At 43.3% G+C, this 14,736-nt stretch overlaps 1 protein-coding gene across 9 annotated transcripts in view; it reads left to right on the forward strand.

The window, feature by feature from the left end:
• Positions 1 to 407: 407 nt before the first annotated feature.
• The window catches only part of ERC2 (ELKS/RAB6-interacting/CAST family member 2), a 1,001,656-nt gene continuing 987,327 nt past the window's right edge, over positions 408 to 14,736 (forward strand). For all 9 annotated transcript variants that reach the window (XM_060402360.1, XM_060402362.1, XM_060402364.1 and 6 more), the window contains exon 1: positions 408 to 518. The gene's annotated coding sequence lies outside the window, so the exon portion shown is untranslated. The remainder of the gene's footprint in view (positions 519 to 14,736) is intronic.

Raw genomic sequence — 14,736 nt, forward strand, 5'->3', positions numbered from 1 at the left:
AGAAGCTCAGAGACGGTGGCCTCCCGGGAAGAGGCGCTGGAAAACCCCCAGCGCCCGCACCCAGCCCGGGCCGGGCGCTCTCTGCTGCCCCCCGCGGAGGTGCCCGCGTCCCAGCCCCGGCCCCCCTAGCGGCTCCTCGGGAATGCTGGGAATGTGTCAGGGCCGCGGAGAGCGAGAGAGCGAGCGAGAGAGCGCGCGGAGCGGCGGGGCTGGGGGCGCGGCGGAGCGCAGGTCTGGCTGCGCCCGCGCGAGCGCGCGTCTCGGGACTGCGGCGGGTGCCGCCCCCTCGGCCGTCGGCCCCGCCCGGCCCGGCGCCCGGCCTCGGCCCTGCGAGCGGCGCCCTTCCTCCTTCGCTGGCTCCCTCCCTCCCCGCCCCGCTCCTCCTTCTCCTCCTCCCGATCCTGCACGCTCGGGCTCCGGCTCTGGCGCCGGCTCCGGCTCCTCCCGGCCGCCCGGGGCCAGGAGACGTGAGGTTGTAAAAATCCATGTGGGACGGCCCCGGGGCGAGCATCAGAAAGGTGAGACGTCGGGGCCGGGGCCGCTGGGCGCCCGGCTCCCTCCGGGTGGCCGTTCCGGGGCATCCCTCGTGCCGGGTCTCCCTTACTCGTGGGGAGCTGCAATGCGTTATCGGGGGTAGCCGAGGGGTGAACCACCCGCCTCTACTTGGGCTTGCTGGGGCGGGGGAAAGGATGGGGCGGCCTAAGGGCGGATTTGTCTTGATGTAGAAGAAACCCCCGGATTGGAACAAGTGCACGGCTTCCTCCGGCGCGCTGGCGCTGCTCGCTCGACCCGGCGGCCCGGGCCACCTCCCGCAGTCCCTCCCCGGCAGCCACCCAGACTGCTCTCGCCTTTCTTCTTTTCTGCTCCCCCTCTTTCGCCTGGCTTTCCCCCCTTTTGCCTTGAAGGGTGGGGGTGTTCGCCGGGGCAAGGGTCTCGGGAAATCCCCAGGCAGAACAAAGTAGAGGAAGGTGGAGCCCCAGCCCAGGGGGTGGGGACCTGGCTGCTTCGGTGGGCTCCGAGGGGAGCGTGTTTAAAAAAAAAAAATCCGTGTCAGGGAAAATGAAGCCGGATTTATTGGCGAGGAGTAGCGGGTGGTGGTCCATGAAAACGAATACGATGTGAAATTAAACTGAACGAACTGCTTTCTCTCCCCCTTCCCATCTCCGAATTATACAAGAGAAGGGATACTTATAGGGTTGTACCTATTCATTTTATTTTTAAATTATTGTCCGAGCCTTTGAAAGATCATCTTAGGACAGTGAAGATTAAGGGCTGCTTTGGTGCGGGATAATAAAACAGCTCTCGTAAACTCGGATCGGCCTTGCCCTTTTAATTTTGTACTTAAGGGTCTCTTTTCTCCTTGCCTCAGAGGGAGGGTCCCCTCTGTTACGAGCAGATCGATTTTAGGCGGCTACCTGCCTTTGCTGGATGAAAGGCAATTTACTCCCGGAGCGGTGAATTGTCAGCTCCCTCTGTGATTGACAGCCACACCTGCCACTTATGTGGGCAGAACGGGGACCGCTGGAACCTCAAGAGCCAATCAATGCTTGAGAGAGGAGGGCAGTTCCCACTTGTCATGGTTAGTTTCCTGGTTGGCTTTTTAAATCAGTGGTGTTACTTAACCATTGGTTTACACCAGGTGTGAGGTTCCAGCTGTGAGAGGCAGACAAGCGGGAAGAAAACTCTTCAAAAATGGGCTCAGAAGCAAGAATGCTTCGCTTGTATTTGTCACCCCCGTTTTAGTTGTAGTAGTTGGGGATGCTCAGGCCATTCGCTTAGAAATGAAAATGAAATGAATCTGTATAAAGGGTGAAATGGGAGAGTGTGTTGGGGATTAGAACTGTCAACCGATTTCTCTAGAATTTCAGGCTGCTTTATAAGAGATACCATTTATTCTGGAGCTATCTGGAAAAGGGTGTGGCACTTTGTCTCCTATGGTCAATCTTGTCCTTGTAAAGTCACATTGTTTCGCAGTATACAGTACTTAGCTCTTTGCTCTATTGGGGGGATTTATAAAGATATTTTCCTAGCAGGCAAACATGCTTTATTTGAATTACCATGAATAGAAGGGATTCTTTTAGTTTTTGACGGTGTAACTCAACTTCTGGAAGTGAAACCTGCCTTCTTCACTTCCAGTTTGGATGTCAGTTTGGAGGTGGCAGTGGGGTCAAGCCAGATGCTTTCTGGAGGGTAGACGAGTTTGCCTTTAAGGTGAATTTGCTTCTAAGATGAGCCATCTTGTTGGTTTGCGTCTCTGCTTTAATTAAAGCCTTCACAGTTTGGGAGTCGTGATGGAAGCATGGCTTTCACCAGCAAGATTTTTGAGGGTGGATGGATTGTGGGTAGAAAACCAGATCCTTCTCAACTCTCTATTAGTGAACGGCTAATTTTTCATTACTCTTCTCCCTTAATTCAGTGGAAAAATTACCAATTGATCCGGAGAGCTGTCACCTTACAGAAGACGTACCTGAATGTGAATATAAAGCTCTGCATTGAACATATCATGAACAGATTGTGGGCTAGAGTACACTGATTAGAATAGTCCTCATGTAGGAGCCAGGTTTGTCAGTTATCATCATCACTATTATTGCATATGCAAGCACTTTAGGGGTACTTTACATGTATTTTCTTTATTAAATCCTGCACAGCCCCTATGAGGTGTATGTGTGTGTGTTAGTCACTCAGTTGTGTCTGACTCTTCGTGACCCCGTGTACTGTAGTCTGCCAGGCTTCTCTGTCCATGGGATTCTCCAGGTAAGAATTCTGGAGTGGGTTGCCATTTCCTCCTGCAGGGGATCTTCCTGCATTGTGGGCAGATTCTTTACCGTCTGAGCCACCAGGGAAGCCCTTATGAGGTAGGTAGGACTATTATTATCCCCAAATTATAGATAAGGAAACAAAAATAAATTAAGTATATTGCTACAGTTTAGTGTGAGAGTAAGAACTTGAGCCCATGTTACTCTGATCCAGACCCCGTGACCTTGGGCATGGCTTTGAATTCAAATTCTGGTTGTGCAGTCTGCCTGGGTTCAGTCTGCAGTATGTACTCTTCCAGCTGACATAGGGCTTATTCTGTTAAGAGTCCGCTGTGACATTGATGGTCTTTGCGCTGTGCTCTTTGCCTCGCCGCTTTGAAGGCTCTTTCCTCCACCATCAAGCAAATTAGGTAACTTTGTGTGTTGTATATTTCCAGTATGTCAACTCAGGCCCAAAGGAAATTTGGTTCCAAACTTAATGATGACTTCAAAGAAAGTAAAACAAAAGAATATGTACACTCTTTCATCTTCCTTGATACCTTAAGGTTCCAGCTGGAGTTGTGAGTAGGTCTTAGTTGAATACATACTCTTTTCATTCAACTGGCTTTATTTTTTCTTCTCTAAAGGATAGGAATTTTATTTTATTTTCCACTTACAAAGGGATTCTTTTTCATTAGTGATTAAATATAGTTATATTTAAAATTATCCTATTACAACAATATGGCTCTCTTGCTTTTTTTATGTAACAAAAGCCACAGACTTTAGCCTTTCAGTGTCTTCTTCCCATCGATGAAACTCAATGGTCATGGTTTGCCAAAATAGGTATCCTGAAAAGTGAGTTTAGATGAATGGTATTGGAGTCTACAAATTCACCTCAACAGATATTCTTTGATTTTGGTAGTGCTGACTTTGTACAATTAACATTTTTATTTGTTTTACTAGGACTCCCTTTAATAACCCTTTTCATCAGCTAATAGCTTAACACGTTTGCTGTCATATGGGAGATCTACCTGCCAGCCAACAGTTGAATTTTAGCAATGTTCATATTATTCCTTGCTACTTTATTGTGATTTTCCTCATTTTAGAAAGATAGTAGAACAAAAGGAAAACAGAAGCATTGATATTAATGATAAGGTAGGTCTCATAAATTTAAAATAGTTGATCCAAAGATAGAAATCATTAGGTGTACCAAAGACAGAGAGGCTTCAATCACTTCTTTTTTATGAGAAAAAAAGGAGCAAAATGAATGATTATGTAAGAAATGTGAAATTATATCAAATGGTACAAGAAAAATGAGTCACCTTTTGTTGTGTAACAAAACTCCTGGACTTACAGCAACAGGTATTTATTCTCACCCTCATGAGTCTGTCAGCTGACTGTTATTTTTGGCTGATCGAGGTTGGGCTTCCGTGATGGCTTTGCTGTAGGTTGTAGCTTGGATCCTGAGCTGTTCCACCTGCGTTCTGGGACCCAGGCTGAAGGGATAGCAGCTATGTGGGCCATGCTCTTCTCATGGCAGATCAGTGTATTCAAGAGCCAAGTCAAACTGTACAAGCTAATGTCATTTCCGTTGATGATATTTTTGGATATACCAAGTTAGATGGTGAAGCCCAACATCCATGGTTAAAAGTAGACTCTGCCCCTAGTTGGGGAAAGAATATTTAATGAACTATAATCTGAACTCCTACAATGTGTAAAAAGAAGAAATTTTTTTTTTTTTAGAATTTTGTAATTTTTTCTTTTTGTTCTTGGAGAATGCAGTCTTCCCGTCACTCCTACCCCTATTTTTATGACATATAAGCATAGTATTTTGCATTTCAGGAATATACCATGTTTGATTCTGGAGGATTGACTGTAAAAGCAGGTATGAATATGTACATGAGTGTATACATGAATTACTTAAATGATCCAGGCACCTACTGTGTTTGAGGGACTGTGCTCAGTGGAGTGAGGAGCTCAGGAGTTATTGTCTGATATGAGTCCTGTTACCATAGAACTTATTAGGAGTAGGTGTCAGGAAACACTTTGTAGATGAAATGGCATTTTCCTGCTTCCTTGAAGCAGTGATAGTGTTAGAGGTAGAACAGGGGATATAGTGGAAGTGTAAGGTGCACAGCTGGATATAATGAGTTATTCCATTTGGCTAGAGGGGTGAATAATAAGGTGATAATAACAATAATAATTATAATAATAGTAATTATAGCCTAGCTTTTATTGAGCAGTTAATTATGTACTAGGAACTCTCCACTCTGCTTAGCACTTTATGTGAAATATATCATTTAATATTTGGATATATTGGTAAATAAATCATTTAATATTGGGGTAGACCTACTTTCTGATTGACTATCTAGTATTCATTCTCTCCTTTCTCACTAAAGGAACTCCAATTTTGTTTGAGATGGGAATATGCCTGCCTCACACTCCCAAACTCTCTTATGTGAATGGCCACAAAACTCAGGTCTTAATAGTGATGCTTTGACCCCTTTTTGCTTCTTGCTGTGGGGAAAATGGGTACAGTGCCTTGAGGAGCAGCAGCCAACTTCATTAACAAAGATAAGTTGTTGTTGTTCACTCATGTCTGACTGTTTGCAATTCCATGGACTACAGCACACCTGGTTCCTCTTTGCTCTATTATCTCCCTCACTTTGCTCAAATTCGTATCCATTGAATCAGTGATGCTGTCTAATCATCTCATCCTCTGCCACCCCCTTCTCCTTTTACTTTCAGCCTTTCCCAGCATCAGGGTCTTTTCCAATGAGTTGTCTCTTCACATCAAGTGACCAAAGTATTGCAGCTTCAGCGTCAGCATCAGTCCTTCCAATGAATATTCAGGATTTATTTCCTTGAGGATTGACTGGTTTGATCTTACAGTCCAAGGGACTCTCAAGAGTCTTCTTTCTCACCGCAATTTGAAAGCATCAATTCTTTTGTGCTCAGCCTTCTTTATGGTCCAACTCTCACATTTATACATGACTGCTAGAAAAACCATAGGGCAAAGTGATGTCTCTGCTTTTTAATATGCTGTCTAGGTTTGTCATAGCTTTCTTTCCATGGAGCAAGCATCTTTTAATTTCATGGCTCCAGTCGCTGCGCACAGTGATTTTGGAGCCCGGGAAAATAAAATCTGTCACTGCTTCCACTTTTTCCCCTTCTACTTGCCATGAAGTGATGGGACCAGATGCCATGATCTTAGTTTTTTGAATGTTGAGTTTTAAACCAGCTTTTTCACTCTCTTTTTTTCACCCTCATCAAGAGACTCTTAGTTCCTCTTCACTTTCTGCCATTGGAGTGGTATCATCTACAGAGCTGAGATTGTTGATATTTCTCCCAGCAATCTTGATTCCAGCTCGTGATTCATCCAGCCTGGTGTTTCGAGTGATGTACTCTGTGTAGAAGTTAAATAAGCAGATGAGAGTATACAGCCATGTCACACTGTTTTCCCAATTTTGGACCAGTCAGTTTTTTTTCATTTTTGGTTCTAACTTCTGCTTCTTGACTTGTGTGCAGGTACCTCAGGAGACGGGTAGCATATATTAAACATGACAAAGCTGGAACCTGGAAGGCTGTTGGTTTTGATGAGATTATTGAGCCATAGTACAAGCCTAGACTGCCTTCCCCTGTTAAATCAATACCTCTTATTACTTAAAACAAATAACCTCCTTAGTTGTAAGCCACGATTTGTTACTTGTAGTCAAACACAATCTTCACTGATACATATAACTTCTCAAGAGCCTCTGCAAATAGATGCTATCATACCTATTTCAAGGGTGAGAATATGAAAATCAGATTAAGGCATTTGCACAAGATCTAGGATTCATTACTGAGTCATTTTGACTTTTAGGGTCATCATACTGACTTTGGGCTGGGCAGATAAGTACCACAATAGAGACACTGTTGGAAAAGTAGTTTGGAGTAAAATTGAGGAGGGAAACTGGATTCCAGGCTGAAAAGTTTGAGTTTTATTACTGGGCAAAAGAATATAGCTGGCCCTCAATATATGGAGATTCTGAGTCTGGAGGGTTGACTTGAACATCCTTGGATTTTGGTATCCACGGGCATTCTAGGAGCCAATCTCCTGCAGATACTGAGGGGCTGCTGTATAAGACGACTTGACAAAGACAGAGACTGGAGTTTGGAGGACCAGTGAGACTTTGATGTCACGCAGTGCTTTAGTGTGAATGAAACTGGAGGAAAAGCGCAACACAAAGGTGAGTTGGGAATGTGAGAAGAGACTGGAACTGACCGAACACAGATCATAGTCGGCTATTAACATGTTATCTCCTGAGAACAAAACTGAAGTCTTCTGCAGGTTAGTATTAATTTCTACTAATACTTTCACCTTTGCCAGGAAGTAGGGAATGAGTAACGTAGAGAACTGTTAATGGGATGTGAATCATTACTTAGAGCAATAGATGGGGACTTCTGCTTGTCTGTGCCGTTTATTGAACCCTTGATGACCTTGTGTGACATGATTTTGGTCTGGGTCTGGCTCTGCTGCACCAGCTGAAGGCAGCAGAGATGAAGGGTAAGGCCAGAGAGTGGTGCAACAGCGTGACCAGTTCTGTCAGCGGACTTTTTTCCACATCTGCTAAACATTTTGGTGCTTTCTTAGAGGTGCGGTAGGGTCAATTTAACTTCCTGGGCCTCCTTTCTCCCTGTTTCTCTACTTTTTTTAATCTATAAAATAAAGGATTTGGTTTACATTAGTGGTTTTCAAATGTTTTTCAGCTGTAGGAACTTTTGTTTCCTGAATAAAAAATTGTCTGGACCTTCAGTTTAATATAGAAAAAAGCAGAGTTGCTCTGAAAATTCAGGGCCCGGGTTTACGTAGTCTGGGATGTCTTTATATTGAGGCTACTGCTCTGAAATGTTCCCTACATGTTCTCCCAGGTCCAGGATTATGTGAATCTTAGAGTTGTCCAGATGTTTTATTGGAGCATCCTCTTTTAACAAATCACTTTGTTATTCCACAGCTTGCTGTGTTTTAGTATCATCCTCGGTAGAGACTGATGGTGGACAGGAAGGCCTGGTGTGCTGCGGTTCATGGGATCGCAGAGCTGGACACGACTGAGCGACTGAACTGAGGGTAGAGATTTTAGTGTCCGCCATGGCTACTGTTTCTCTAGGTATACGCTGAAAGTGACTTGTGTCACCTCTATTTCTAGAACACTTCATTTCCAGTGTGAGACCGTCCAATACTCTCTTCTGCTGTGATGATCATGGAAACACGTGTTGAGATGGAACCTCCATGTGCCATAGTCCCTGTTACTAAATGATCAAATCTTCCAGTCAGTTGGCGTTGGACATATGATGTGACTGTATGTTATAGTGAAATAAACCTTTGTTGTTTTAAGCTATTGAGATTTTGTGATTGTTTATGCAGCATTTTAAGGAACTTATCTTTACTAATAGATCATCTTTTAGCAATCTTTAGCATCTTTAGTTTATCTGCTAAACTGTATTTAACTTGCTTTTGAAGGGTCTTCTGGATCAACCTGAGGCCTGGCCAGCTTGTCCTTACTTTGTGCTTAGGAAAATAGAAGGCAGCATGTACATTTACTGTCTGTGTAGGTCTCTGTACTCATAGGTTTTACGATTTGGAATGTTGTTGTTTAGTCGCTAAGTTGTGTTCGACTCTTTTGCGACCCCATGGAAAAGCCCGCCAGGCTTTTCTGTCCATGGGATTTCCCAGGCAAGAATACCCCAGTGGATTGCCATTTCCTTCTCCGGGGGATCGTCCCAACCCAGGTATCGAACCTGTGTCTCCTGCGTTGTAGGTAAATTCTTTACCCCTGAGTAACCAGGGAAGCCCCGTGAATTGGAATACTTAACTATGTTTGCTCTCATGTTAAAAAAAAAAAAGTTCAAATAAATATTGTATAGCACACCTTACTTTAAAAAGAAAGCGTTTAATTTATGCCCTATTGCTTTTTAAGGTAATAGAACCTCAGTGGCTCAGGGAAGAATGATTGTTTTCAGTAACCATAATAATGGCTACTGTGGATTGAGGGCTCATTGATTTGTGAAATATTTATTGAGCATCTACTATGTGATAGGTACTGAAGGAATACGGATGAACCATAGATAGTTCCTCACTTGGAGCTTACACTGTAGTTGGGGGTTGTGAATAACTTTTCTCTGTTCTATGAAGGGTACCAGTTATGAGCATTTACTATGTGGTAGGTGCTTTATATTCCTCATCTCATAGTGCCTATAACGGCAGGTATATTATCACCATTTTATAGGTGAGGAAACTGAGACTCAAAGAATTTGATAACCTATGAAGGCAAGAGTTTTTGCCTTTTGCTCAGAAGGCAAAGTGCTTATTTGCACTTTAACCCCCAGTGCTTAGAAGAATTTTTGACACATTGTGGTTGCTAAATAAGTATTTGTTGATTAAATAAATGATCAGAGGAACTTGCCTAAAGTTCATGCCGTGGGAAAGCCAGAACTTGAACCCACATCTGCCTGACTCTCAGGCTGTTGAGTTAGCACTGGGTGTAGTAGGAGAGTGTTTTCACACGGTAACAACAGAAGCAACCACTGAGCCCCACCAATGTCAAGGAAAAGGCACCAGCAACAGCCAGATTGTCTCTTGTTTATGACTGGGGCCAAATTCACTGTGTCTCAGCTGGGGAAATTCAAGGCCGCTCTCTCACTGACTTAATTGCTGATGTAATTGGTCACCCCTCTCTTGGGCCGGTTCAACTCCTGCTCTAGCTGGATTTCCTTAGCACCTGACTGGCCCTGTTTCCCAAGACTGTGCCTCAAGTTCTGCTTTTAACATCTTGCACATCCCTTCTCCACTTTCATTTTTCAGAAGTGTCGCTTTGAAGTTCCAGGAAATCTCTAGTTGCTGGCACCTAGTGGGCACTCAACAAAATTAAAAGGGAGAGAGAGAGAAGAAAAGTAAGGCAGCCAGCACTTTTAGGAAGGAATTAAGTGATGAATTTTTCCTGGAAGTTAATGGTGAGATTGCATCTCCAGCAGATGGGGAGGATGGGTTGGGTTGCTGGATATATCTGGGGTAGGTACACCTATCAATGGAAGTCCAGTGGGAACATTCATAGATGCCTTATACCAGCAGCTCTCTCTGCGGTAGGTACACCAGTAGATGGGAGGCCAGTGGCAACGTTGATAGATACCTTATACCAGCAGCTCTCTCTGGGGTAGGTACACCTATAGATGGAAGGTCAGTGACAGTGTTCATTGATGTCTTATATCAGCTCTCTCTGGGCTAAGGATGCCTATAGATGAAAGGCCAGTGGCAATGTTTATAGATGCCTTATACCAGAAGTTTTACTTTGCTGTGTTTTCTTCAAATTCTATATTTTGCTCTCTTACTTCTCCTGTATATGTGCAGCGTGTGCACGCATGTCTATGTGTATGCATGGGAGTCTAATAACATTCCATCTTTCTTTCTGCCTTACAGCTTTCCACCCCTAAAGGCAGTTGTCATTCTCTGATTTCAGAATATGAATGAATCACAGGCAGCGAAGTGCCTTCCCCTGTAAGTGTATTAAGAGCACACTATTAATTCAAGGCAACTTCTTAGTGGTTCAGAAGACAAAGGCTTGAATGGGAATTGAGCAGTGTGTTCTTTAAGAATACACTCAGATCCTTCTGCAAACTGTGAGAGGCTTTCCCTTAAAACAGTATGGCTAATTATAGCAAGAAAGGGCAGGGTTTTATGTAAGGAATTATACCAACTTGTGCTCACTAGTTACTGTTCTATGTAGCAGATTTCTCAAAAACAAGGTAAGAGTGGAGGATGGGCAGTATAGCCTCTGTGGGCCCAGGGTGATTGAAAGTAGGGCCCCAAGGTGATTTGGAGTCTGGGGGCTGCTCTGAGGGTGGAGAATAACACTCTGAAGGTGGAAGGCTGAGTGGTTCGGTAAGATGTGAGATTGCTCTGATCTCTAGTTATATTCTTGGTCAACCTGGAGTAGATGCCAAACTCCTACCATGATGGCTTTCTTGTTCCTGTTTTAAGGCATGTTAGCCATTCTGCCTTCCTGCCAGCTGGCTCCAAGCTAACTGCCATCCCTGGAGAAGCAAGGCTCTGGTTCAAAGGGCAGGATACTAGTGGAGCAGTGTTGTTGACCCTTTTCCACGTTTAGCTCTCAGGAGAGGGCTTTAGATGTGTTTTCTTTCCTCCTGGTGATTGTTTTTTGTTCATTTTGGGTAAAATTCAAAATTCCCTCTACGCTCTCCCCCACCCCGTTTTGGTTCTCTAGCCATTTTGTGCAGAGAAGGCAATGGCACCCCACTCCAGTATTCTTGCCTGGAAAATCCCATGGATGGAGGAGCCTGGTGGGCTGCAGTCCATGGGGTTGCTAAGAGTTGGACACGACTGAGCGACTTCACTTTCATTTTTCACTTTCATGCATTTGAGAAGGAAATGGCAACCCACTCCAGCGTTCTTGCCTGGAGAATCCCAGGGACTGGGGAGCCTGGTGGGCTTCCATCTATGGGGTCGCACAGAGTCGGACACGACTGAAGCGACTTAGCAGTAGCAGTAGCAGCAGCAGTCATCTTGTGTCTGAAACTTCTCCATGGGGGGATGCAGGAGGTTGGGTAGCAAATGGGGTGAAAGCTTGGCCTCCTTAGAAGCTCATTGAAATAGACCCTGTTAGATGTTGGATGAATACGAAAGCCCCTGAGTTTCAGTAACTGCTGTTCATCAGGCTCACAAGCATGGAGCAGTTAGTAGGTGTGCGTAAGGAAAATTCTTTCCATTCTTGTTAAGCCCGAGGAAGAACTATCTTCATACATTGACTTTGAATACGTTGACAGGACATCCTTAAAATCAGCAATGTGAATAGTTACTTAGAATAACTTCAGAGCAGATTCTTTTGGATATAGAGATGTGAGCCCTGACCTGTGAGTCAAGAGACCTAAATTCTATTCCTGGCTTTACCACTAGCTTTCTACTTATTTTTCTGTTTCTTGATATATATAAAAATCATCTGGCCCTTCTCCAGGTCTAAAATGATTTTTTTTTACAGCAGAATTTTATGCAAAGGATCAACTAAGTAACTGTGATTTTATTAATGATTTTATCCTGGAAAACAAAACTGGCCAGTATGCTTTCATGTTGGACTTTATTAACAAAGAGTTAAGCCATTATATTATATATTCACTCTCTATGTGTGTGCTTGCTTCATGCCAGCTCTCTGCTGGCCCAGGGGATACAGCTGTACAGAGCAGGTGATTTTGAGGGGCTCAGGGTGGGGGCTGAGCCTTTAGTGGGGCACTAAGCAAGTAAGCAGGCTACTGGAGTGGGAGCTCTTATGGGGGAATACCCAGGCTGTCTTCCTCCAGGAGAAGTGAGGAGATTCGTGGATGAATGATGGAGGGAGACGTCTAGAAGAAGGTTAACACCTAAGGTGAGCTAGAACAGTAAATGGAATTAGCTGGTGTGGACTTGGGGTTTGATGGTACAATAACAGAGGGAAGAGTCCAGATCCAAAGATGAACAAGAGAATGGAAGTTTGGGGGCTTGGGGATATTAAAGTAGACCTGTGGAGCTGGAAATTAGCTTGGCTTGGGGTGGCGGCAGGTGAGAGAGGCCAGGAAGAGTAGCAGGCATTAAGACTCTGTGATCTACTAAAGGCAATCAAGTTCAAGCTTAACCATCAAAGGGTTTCAGTAGGGGACTGGCACAGTCAGAGATGCTGAATTCTCTTTATTCTTCTTTCATTCCACTTTCGTGGCAATAACTACCTGCTTCTGGTGTTGGTGGGAGTATGGAATTTGACACTGGGTATTAGCAGGATGACCTGGAAAACAATGGAAAGATTATGAATATGGTCTTGGGAATCCTACAGTGTCCAACCTGATTTCATTGACCAAACACACTTTCTGCAGGTGAAGATGCTTCTGATAAAAGATCCATAGTGGGATGTTGTTTTTGAGCATCTCTGTGGATGTTGGGTGGGACCAGGTTCTTTTCAGTGAGTTTTGAGCAGAGCACAGAGTATAGATCTTGTTTTAAAATGTTTGCAGTTAATGGGTGCAATTAAACAGACTTTTAGACCAATCGAAGGAAATAGTTGAAGTAATTCATAGGGTATGGCTTCTGAAAGTGGTGTGAGAAAGCTCATGCGTGAAAATGGTTTAATTACTCTGTGAGATGTACAAGACTGAGAGTTATGTGCTGAAATTGTTTTCAGTGTGCCATATATCTCAGTGGCCTGTGACTTTACTTCTGTATGATTTTTGTACTCTAGATGGTAGCATAATAAACTGCCTTTCATACATTAATCTTCACTTCTGTGCTTCAGCTTGTATAAATCAACATTTGAGCTGCTATATCATGGCCTTACCTGCCGAAAAATAGTTTTATAGAGTTGACCAAAAGTTTGTTCAGGTAAAAACCCTTGGTCAACCCAATATTTTAACAACATCACCATGTTTGTATAGCAGAGTTTTTGTAATCATTTGAGTGTTTCTTTAATCTTCTCATGATTTTATAAAAGTAAGTGGAAATGGAAAAACAGACAGTAGTAAGGTGAGAAATATGAGCCTCATAAACATAATGTAATTGAGGCAAAGATAGACACTATTAAAAATGCCCAATACTGATGGTGTATACTCAGTCAGATGCTGTGGACTTAAGGTGACCAATGCTATATTGTTGTGAGGGATAGGAAAGAAGATGCAGGCTATGGACATAGGGAATTTTGGAAAAAAGCTTTGTGGATGATGATAAAGATCAAGACGTAACTTGGGATTTTGTTGCTTACTGGTTTTGGAGAACGGAGCTTCCCTTTTTAACATAACTGTTGTCAACTTTTGTTTGTTCAGCTTTACAAATATATTAAGAAAGGCATTTTCTGCAAAAGTAATAGATAGAAGTCGAACTCACCAGTCTTATGTAGAAAAGTCCACCAGAGTCGGTAGTGTATTCCTTTGGTTTGCTTAGTGGCATTGTTGGTCATAGCGCTTAACAAAATTCACTGTATTTTGGCAAACCAGAAAAGATAAACCAAAGAAAATACAATGGACCTAGCAAAGAATATACCTCAATGGATTTTCATGATTCCATGGTTTCCTTTGGTACACTGTGGAACAGAAAAAGACTAAATACATTTTAGTCCTCATCATATGCCTTAGTGATGCCAAGATGGTATATTTGTAGCCAAAGAGAAAGATGGATAAGAATTAAGGTTTGTGTACAATTAAACGCACAGCCCTCTGATTCCCCTGGTCAGGAGGGTATGATGGTGATCTGTCTGCCTTGGAAATGCTGATTGATATTTGGGAGCTTGTTTAATTTCCCTTGTGGGCTCTGCCCACTTCTAAGCAAAGAATTGTGTTGGGTGCAAAATTCCATTTCCTTTTCATGCTTTTTGTGTTTAAATGATGAATGTGAAATCATGGGAGGTGTTAATCAGATAGAATATGGGAAAGAATAACTCTTGGATTTCTAGTCTCTTCCTGAAACTGAGAGAGATAGTTTATCAAAATGGCAGATAACTATTGGGCCAGAAGTTCCAAAATCCATCCTGAGCACCTTCTGTGTGTCAGACATTGTGCTAATCAAGAATTATCTCTTTTAATCTTGGTAGCACCTCCATAATCCAAGTATTATTTGTCAAAATGAGTAAATTAGCACTTAGAGAGGTTAAGAAACTTGCCTGTTTGTCTTAGTTTAGCTTCTCCCAGAAAGAGAAGCTTTCTAGAATGCTTATCTTGGTATTCTAGTACAAGTAATTGTTTGGGACACACAGGGAATACCAGTAGGTGAACATGGATATAAGATAGGGAGGAGAAGGCAGGCGATAGCTGGGATGTTATTCAGCAAGTTACTACAGTGATGACTGGACTTTAATCTTACAAGGAAACTCTGAAGAAGAGTGTAAAACGCTTGCCTCTGTATGATCTCATGTGAGGGTTGAGGAAACAGGGGTGTATAACCACCGACTTCTGTCAGCTGTTCTTTCTTTCCTTTTAGAGAATTTATTTTTATTATTTT

This window comes from Ovis aries, chromosome 19, assembly GCF_016772045.2.
Source record: "Ovis aries strain OAR_USU_Benz2616 breed Rambouillet chromosome 19, ARS-UI_Ramb_v3.0, whole genome shotgun sequence".
In the NCBI taxonomy this organism is placed as follows: Eukaryota; Metazoa; Chordata; class Mammalia; order Artiodactyla; family Bovidae; genus Ovis; species Ovis aries.